General features: G+C 34.4%; 1 long non-coding RNA gene across 1 annotated transcript in view; it reads left to right on the forward strand.

The window, feature by feature from the left end:
* LOC123379948 overlaps positions 1-7271 on the forward strand; it is a 341728-nt gene extending 334457 nt beyond the window's left edge. The window contains exon 10 of the long non-coding RNA XR_006585047.1: positions 496-7271. This is a non-coding gene — a long non-coding RNA (uncharacterized LOC123379948). The remainder of the gene's footprint in view (positions 1-495) is intronic.
* Positions 7272-9140: the final 1869 nt, after the last annotated feature.

The following is a 9140-nucleotide window of genomic DNA, read 5'->3' on the forward strand; positions in this document are numbered from 1 at the left end:
TCAGAACTGGTGCTCACCAGCATCAAGCCAACTAGACTGAAGGGACACAAGCAAAGGGCACCTGCTAGTGCTTCTGTTCTTACAGAAATTTTCTACAGACCGTTGCCCCTCTAGCACATGCTGCTCTAAAATTAGTCGGTAAATCTTCATGTGTGGCCCATGTACTTTTTAAATTGCTGCCTCTGCATGTGGTCTTGGGGTGAGTGATACTGTTCATGGGCTCTCCTGGACTTAAGCCCTGCCGATTTTCAAAGCTCCTGGAGTCAAACCTTGCTGATTTTCAAAGCCAGACATAGTAAGTGCTTGTCTTCTGGGTGCAGATCCCAAGGGCAGGAGGGGACCAATCTGGGGCTTGAAACTTTCAGTCCTCAGGGAGGACCTCTGTCACTGTGATATCCCTCCAGCATCTGGGCTGTAGTGCTAGGAGGTTGATTCCTGACTGCTTGTCTTTTCCTACTGCCTTTCTCAATTTGGATTTTTTCTCTATATCTTTAGGTATGGAAGTGCCGTTTTGCTGGTCTTCATGCTGTTCTCAGAGTGAGTTGTACTATATGTAGTTGCATATTTGTTTTCATGGAAGAAGGTGGGCTAAAGATCCTCCTACTTCAGTATATCTCTCTCTCGCCAGGGCTTTGATAAAAAAAAATAATAATTTCATAGTATCCATCTCCAAAGTGAATTGTCCAGCAGCATGTTGTACTTTCTATTATTTAAAAATATTTTTACTTTTAAAAATTAGTTCCTAAATTTCTCAAGAAGAGAAATATAACTTTGATGTACAAATTAGATGGGAAGTAATGTCTACCAGTTTGTTCACATGCCCATATTGATTTATTCAGAGCTCATTTCAAATTTAAATTTTTCATATAGTGAGTTCTTTATATTTAATTCCCCTCAGTGCTAAGTATATCCATTCTCCACTTAGGGGTACTTAAGAAGGAATTGTTATCAACTCAACAAGCATTTAAAAGTTGGAAGATTACCCCAAAGAAGTAAATTCCCCGATGGTACATAGAAACTCTCTCTTTTTGTTTGCTGACCCATGAGACTGCGGGATCTTAGAATAACTTTCTGGGATTTTTGGATTTGCTTTTATCTTAAAACTCTTGCAGGTAAGATATTCTTCATCCTAGGATAATTGAACTCACAGATCATCAGAATTACAGGTAGATAAAAATAATACAATAGTATATGCTAATTGTATCTCAATGTTACAAAAAAGATGAAATAGTACATTCATAATTCAAATATATGTAGTGATGAAAAAGAATGAACTAATTCTACATGCACAGAAAGAAAGCATGAAAGTGCTACACTAACACACACACACACACACACACACACAGTGGAGGTTGAAAGTTTCTTGGGAGGTTCCTTAGAAGCCAAAACACAGGGAGAATAAAAATCTTGTCCTAAGTCACACAGCTAGTTAGTGAAGGAGGTGGGATTATAAAATTCACCTAGGAAATAGCATTTGATAACAACATGCAGATTTTATAATAATAAGGTCTGAGGAAAAGGCTTTCACTTTTATATTTCTTTTACCTTTACCACTTGGGGTGCATTATTAGTGTCATTAGTATCTGTCACTATTTTGATAATATTGTAAAAGCAATTATTTATTCAATACTGATTTTTTTGTGTGCTAAAATGAAGATTATATTTAAGAAATCATGTGGATTTTCCCAAAATAACTATATGGCTAAAATGAAATTCTAGCCTTGAATATTTAAATCAGGAACAAAAGAAAAGACCAGGACACCTGGGACTACCTGTGTGAGCCATTTTTCATAAGAAAAAATTTTCATTTTTCAATTTCATAAAAATTTCACAATGAATGAAAATTTTCATTTTTCATTTAATTTCAATAGGCTTTGGTTTCATAAAAAATATTCCATGTCACTTCACACAATTCTGTTTAAAAAAATAGAAAACAACAAGTGTTGGAGAGGATTTAGAGAAATTGGAATACTTATGCACTATTGGTAGAGATGTAAAATGGTGTAGTCACTGTGGAAAACAATATAGTGGTTTTTCAAAAAATTAAAAACAGAATTACCACATGACCCAGTTTTTTTTTCAATTCAAAAAAGTTGAAAGCAAGACTTCAAAGATAATTGTACATCCATGGCTTAGAAGCATTAATACCCACAAGTGGAAGCAACCAATGTGTCTATCAGTGGATAAATGAATAAAAAGAATGTGTTCTATATACAATGGCATATTATGTAGCTTTAATAAGAAAGAAAACACTGACACACGCTATAACATAGATGAACCTATAAAGCATTATACTAAGTGAAATAAGCCAGTTACAAAAGACAAATACTGTGTGATTCTACTTATATAAAATATAGAGAGTAGTCAAATTCATAGAGACAGAAAGTAGAATGGTGGTTTCCAGGGGCTGTGGGTAGGGAAGAATGGGCAGTTATTGTTTATTGGGTACAGAGTTTCAGTTTTGCAAGATGAAAAAAACTCTTCTGAAGATCATCACATTAATGTGGATATACTTAACATTACTGAACTGCACACTTAAAAAATGGTTAAGATGATAAATTTTATGTTATGTATATTTTGTCACAATTATAAATACAAATCCAAGGAAAAAAGTCATTCTGGATGATTGTAGTGTTGCAGCCAGAGTTTAGAACCATTTTCCTGTCTATACCAGTGGTTCTCAAGGTGTGTCCCTGACTTAGCAGTATCATTGTAGCCTGGGAACTTCAAAAAAATTTTTCATTGAGTGTTTCATTCACCCCACTTAGTAGGAAAAATCAGAATCTGGATAAATAGGGGGTAAACTCTGGTCCCCATTAAAAATAAAACTCATAGTGCAGCAATTTTTTTTGTCAAATGAATAAAATTAGTATAATATAAGAATTCAAAAAATGTTAAATACTGTCTTACGTTTACCTTATATTTATCTATAAACGGTTTCAATATTTTTGAAAGTATTCAAAATAATTTTTTTCTTCTAGTTTTATTGAGATAAAGTTGACATATAGCATTGTATGTTTAAGGTATATGACATAATGATTTGGTATGTTTGTACTGTGAAATGATTTCTAAATAAGCTTAGCATCGATCGCCTCACATAGTTACATTTTATTTTTCTTGTGATGAAAACTCATAAGTTCTACTCTCTTAGCAGCTTTCACATATATGATACAGTATTGTTACACATGGGCAAGTCTTTGGAGATACTGGCTTGGTGCTAAACGTAAACTCTAAATGCTCTCTAGTGTTCCAAGTATTGCCTCTTTGGTTTCTAGATGATAAGAGACAAGAAGAGGGATATTGTGGTAGCATTGGGTGGCAAAGCCCACTTGAAGGTTTCAGAGAACCCAGTAAATGTCATTTGGAGTGTTGATTTCAACACTTTCTCAGTATTTCACAACTGGCCTGGATGTAGTGCTGTATACTGAGGAAGATCAGCCCTGGCTATATTTTATTGGCTTTGGAAAGTTCATGATCGCATGCATCTGCTAAATAACTAATTAGTTTTAATACATTACATTGAAAATATAAAAATGTCATAAAATGCAATGTCTGGATTTGAATTAGATCAATGCTTTGGAAGGTTGGAGGTATCAATACAGTAGTAGAGATTGGATGGTAGAATTTCAGAATTAAAATCAGAGTCAAGTACTCCAAAATTAGCATGTAATCTTGCAAAATAGTAATAGTTCAGTGGTTTTCACAACCTACTATTTAACTGTGTTAAATTGGTCTGAAAAAGGGGGTGAAAATGCTTAATTACTTTGTGGAAGTGGCTAAGTTAAAAAAAAACTGGCTAAATATAAGAATAATTCACAGTGGTTACTTTCAATGATGAGTTTTGAACATCCTGGTGAATAATGTTACTATTCATAAATAGTTATTCAGAATAACTATTTCTGTGTAGTATATATGTCATATTAGCTTTCCAGTCATGGATAATTACTATTAGTTTTACATTGACACACATAAATTACCTTCCTGTGCATTTGTAAGCGTAACTCTATGCTATATCTCATAAAAACATAAAAAGATTTTTCTTATATCTAGTAAAAATAGAAAATTTTTTTTCTCAGTGTGGAAAAATATTAGTTTCTTTACTTCATGGCTCTAATGAACCCTCTAGGAATCTAGTAAAATATAACTAAAATAGTACTGAGAGTTTTTTTTTTTCCTTTTATCTTGAATCACTTAAGGGTAAGTTACTGACAATGTACTTCAACATTTCAGAAGACTCTGGAATATATTTCCTACAAACAGGATCTCTTACATAACTAGACTATAGTCTTCAGAGTCAAGAAATTTACAGTGATACTTGATATCATCTAATAAGCAGACACCACTCAAGTTTTGCCAGTTTTCCCAATAATGTCCTTTGCTATAAGCAAAGTATCCAATGCATGAGTGCATGTTGCATGTATTTGTCACATTTCCTTAGATTCCTCTAATAATTTTGTAAAATATTTCCCAATTTGCAGTTGTTGTATATTTCCTCATGATTAGATTCAGGCTATGCACTTTTGCCAGGAATATCCCAGAAGTAATACTTTGTTTTTATTGTATCTTATCAGGTAGTACACAATTTGTTAACCTTAATCACTTTATTAAGGTAGCGTTTGTCATGTTTCTCCATTTTAAATCACTCTTTTTTTCCTATGTATTCAATACATATTTTATTTTGAGGTTTTTGAAACCATCACATTGAAATATCACATTGCTCTGCAAATATTTACCTACTAATTTTAACATCTATTGATGCTTTTTTGGTTGAATTAATCATTTTTTAAAGTTTCCAAATGGTGATTTTCTAAATGAATTGTTCCTTCTATATTCAGACATTGACATTCTATTGTATGTGACAGTTTCACTAGTCTCAATTATCAGTGTGGACTTTTAGATTTCTATTTTCTTTAATGAGTGAAAATTAGTGACTATTGTTATTTATTTAATTATATACTTTGCTTTAAAAACGATGTTTTTGGGAGTGACTGGGTGGCTCAGTTGGTTAAGTACCTGACTTCGGCTGGGGTCATGATCTCACAGTTTGTGAGCTGGAGCCCCACTTTGGGTGAGTTCCAGCCCTGTTTCAGGTGGACTCTTGCCCTGCTTCAGATGAGCTCTATGCCCAAGCTTCGGGTGAGTTCCAGCCCCATTTCAGGTGAACACAAGCCCTGTGTTGGGTGAACATGAGACCCACTTCAGGTGAGCTCCCCTTCTCTGTCTCTACCCACCTGTCACTTGCTTTCTTTCTCTCTTTCAAAAAAAGGAAGTAAAATTAATTTTTTTTTGCAATATAACATACCTTAATAAAATGATTCTATTTTAAGTGTATTGTTCTGAGTTTTGATAAATATATACACATCTGTGTAACTACCAAACCAATAAATATATAGATCATTTCTTTCACCTTACGTTTATTTATTTTTTAGTAATCTCTACACCTAACATGGGGTTCAAACTCACAACCTGGAGATCAGGAGTTGCATGGTCCTCTAGCTGAGCCGGCCAGGCACACCCATTTCTTGACCTTAAAATGTTCCTTCATGTTTCTTTGCAGTCAGCGCTGCACCCCCCCTAACATGACTCCAGGCAACTTCTTTTGTTTTTGGTCACTAAAGTATGCTTTTACCTATTGTGGAATTTTATGTAAATGGAACCTTGCTATAACAGAACCATTTTGTGTCTGGATTGTTTTTCTCATTATAATGATTTTGATACTTACCTATGAAGTTGAGTGTATCAGTAGTTTTTTTATTGCTGTGAATTTTGCCATTTATGTACCAAAATGTATTTATCCATTCACCAAACAATAGACATTTTGGTTGTCTTCAGTTTGGAGATAAAGCTGCTATGAACATTCATTACAAGCCTTTTTGTGGACTGTATATATGCTATTCTTTCTTTTGGGCAAGTATTTATGGTTAGAGTTGCTAAGCCATATGATTATATTTAACTTTATTTATGTTTATTTAGCTTTATAATAAATTGCCCAACTGTTTTCCAAAGTGGATGTACCAATGAATATTTCCACCTGCAACATGTGAGAGTGCCAGATGTTTCACATCCTTATCGATAGTTGAGATTGTGTTTCTTAATTTTTACCACTTTAGTTTGTATGCAGTGATATCTCATTATGGTTTATTTTTTTGTATTTCCCTAATGACTCAAACATGTTTTTATTTATTTATTAGCTATACATATATCTTCTTTTGTGATGTGTCAAATATTTTGTTCATTTTGTATCATGTTGTTCATTTTCTTCTTACTGATTTGTAAGAACTCTTATATTTGTAATCCAATTACAAATATCAAGTATTTTCTCCTATTTCTTCATTTGTCTTTAATTTTCTTGAGGGTGTTTTAGGAAGAGCAAAAGTTTTTATTTGATGTGCTCCAATTCAGTTTTTTTAATGTTGTTTTTTGTGTGCGTTCTCACTGAAAAATCTTTGCATATTCAACAACAGCCTCAGTGAGAGTCCTAGACAGAATTCTGAAACCTTTCTCTATGATATTCTGTGTCCTGTAGTGCTCTGCCCTGTAAATTCCATCTGTTTCTACATTCCAGAACTCCAGTCTTTATCAAGAGATTTTCTTTTTCTTTCTTTTTTTTTTAAGTTCCTAAGTCACTTGAGCTAAGTTACTAAAGTTACTGAACACTCTAATATATTCACTGTAAGTCTTTTTAAAATTTTTTTGTTTATTTTTGAGAGAGAGACAGAGAGTGAATGGGGAAGGGACTGAAAGAGAGGGAGACAGAATCTGAAGCAGGCTCCAAGCTCTGAGCTGTTAGCACAGAGCCTGACACGGGGTTTGAACTCATGAACGGTGAGATCATGATCTGAGCCAAAGTTGGACGCTTAACCGACTGAGCCACCCAGGTGTCCCTTCACTATGAATCTTTTATGCTCTGCTTAGAGTTCAGTCCAGGAAGTATCATAGAAAGTCTGGGTGACTTTTGAGCTCACCTAATTGATTTCCCTTCTCTCAAGGATGACAGCTATATGCTGCATGTTACCCAATGTATCAAAAACAATGGCTCTATATATTTTTTCCCATTTGTGGGTATGGTAAGAGGGCAAGTTCAGTGCCAATTATTGCATCAAGGTTCAAATAGAAGTTCTATAATAGACTATTGATTCAATTATGAAATAGGTATTTAAAAGTAAAATGTAGGAGCACCTGGGTGGCTCTGTCAGTTGAGTGTCTGACTCTCGATTTTGTCTCATGATCTCACAGTTCATGAGACTGAGCCCTGCGTTGGGCTACATGAAGACTGCATGGAGCCTGCTTGGGATTCTCTCTCTCCATCTCACTTTGCCCCTCCCTCACTCGTGTGGACTTTCTCTCTGTCTCTAAATAAATAAATAAACATTTTAAAAATGTAAAATGTAAGCTGCAACACCATTCTTTCTAAGTGATTGCATCTTATAAAATTAAATCCCTAGATGTCTGAAGCTCTAAAGTATACTATGAAAAATCCTACTGAGCACTGCTCTGTTCTAGTTGGAGCTCTATATCAGCTTTTTCTCAAGTCAAAATAGAGTCTCAGCATATGGTGTCCAGAATAGAAGCAAGTGGAGCAAATACTTTAATATACTTTCAGGTAGCAGGATATTAAATACATGCATACAGAATATGTGGGAGGGTCCTTCATGATAAATAGAAGTCCATACACATTCTTAAAAGACCTAGAAAATAACTGAATGCCTTACCCTATAATGCTGAGCAACCTTTGTTAAAAATATAAATTTGAAGATATATTGAAGTGTAATAATGTGCAAGGAATAAGCTAATCTTCAGAAGATAAACTTTTGCGGGGCGCCTGGGTGGCTCAGTTGGTTGAGCGTCTGACTTTGGCTCAGGTCATGATCTCATGGTTTGTGAGTTCGAGAGCTGCATCATGCTTTGTGCTGACAGCTCGGGTCCTGGAGCCTGCTTCAGATTCTGTGTCTTCCTCTCTCTCTGCTCCTCCCCTACTCACACTCTGTCTCTCTCTCTCAAAAATAAAGATTAAAAAAAATTTTTTTAAATAAGATAAACTTTTGCTTCTGTGGAAAGTTTTTCACTTAACTTATTCCATTCCCCCTCCCACACACACTCTTTTAAACAGCTCTTTTTAAAGATTATAAGTCACACTATTTTTGAACCATAAAAATTGTTCATTGTGGATTTTTTACCCTGTCTTAATCCAGTAGAAGTAACGTACATTACTGTACTTTGACTGTGGTAATGAAGATTTTTTTTATGCCACATAATCTTTATCACAAAAATTATATATATTGCTAAGAGTTTTGAATGAGGAATGTAACTGTCTCACAGAAATTTATGTCATTTCTAGATTCTCTCACTAGATTCTCCCACAAAATTTTTGGTCAAATTTTTCCAGCCCAGTATTATTATAGCTAGACACACAAGAAGATGTTTAAAGGAAGTATAAAGTTACTTAACTTTCACTTTATATAGCAGAATACATAAATTTAGATGGACTGCAGTTCACTGCCCTCTTTGTCCCCATTCCCTTCTCTTTTCCTTGGCCAGCTTAATGGGATTTATGCAGTAAAGTAGGGAGCATGTGATATTGGCTGGCAACAAAGCTAATGCTCAGTACATACAAGTTATCTGGGCATATTGTATTTTTCTGAACTATTGACTATTGCTTAGCAATTAAAAGATTCTCCATCATGATGACTTAGTTTACACATTAATAAAATATCTTAAATCTAAAGAAATATCTTTATTTGTCTAGCAATCTCAGAATTTTTTGAGAGTCTTAGGAAACACTATGAAATCAAATATTTTCATGATGACAGAATAGAATTACTTTCCAATTTCCCTACTGTATCACAAAGCTAGTGCTTCTAAATTTTCATGTACATGATAATTACATAGAAGGTGGGCTTTCCCTCAGATTTGCTGATTCAGTTGGTCTGGGGTAGGGCCTGAGAATTTGCATTTCTGAGAGGTTCCCAGGTGGTGATGATGGTGCTTGGAGGAGCAATGCGCCAGGAAACCGTATTATCAGAAAAAACTAGTTCTTTAGGCAGACTATTCCATAAGTAGTAAATATATTTGCTCACTTGGCTAACTGCTTGCCTTTGAAAATGAATTATAAATACTGATTTTCTCTTAAGTGTAAGTGT

The sequence above is a fragment of the Felis catus genome, chromosome C2, assembly GCF_018350175.1.
Source record: "Felis catus isolate Fca126 chromosome C2, F.catus_Fca126_mat1.0, whole genome shotgun sequence".
Taxonomy (NCBI): domain Eukaryota; kingdom Metazoa; phylum Chordata; class Mammalia; order Carnivora; family Felidae; genus Felis; species Felis catus.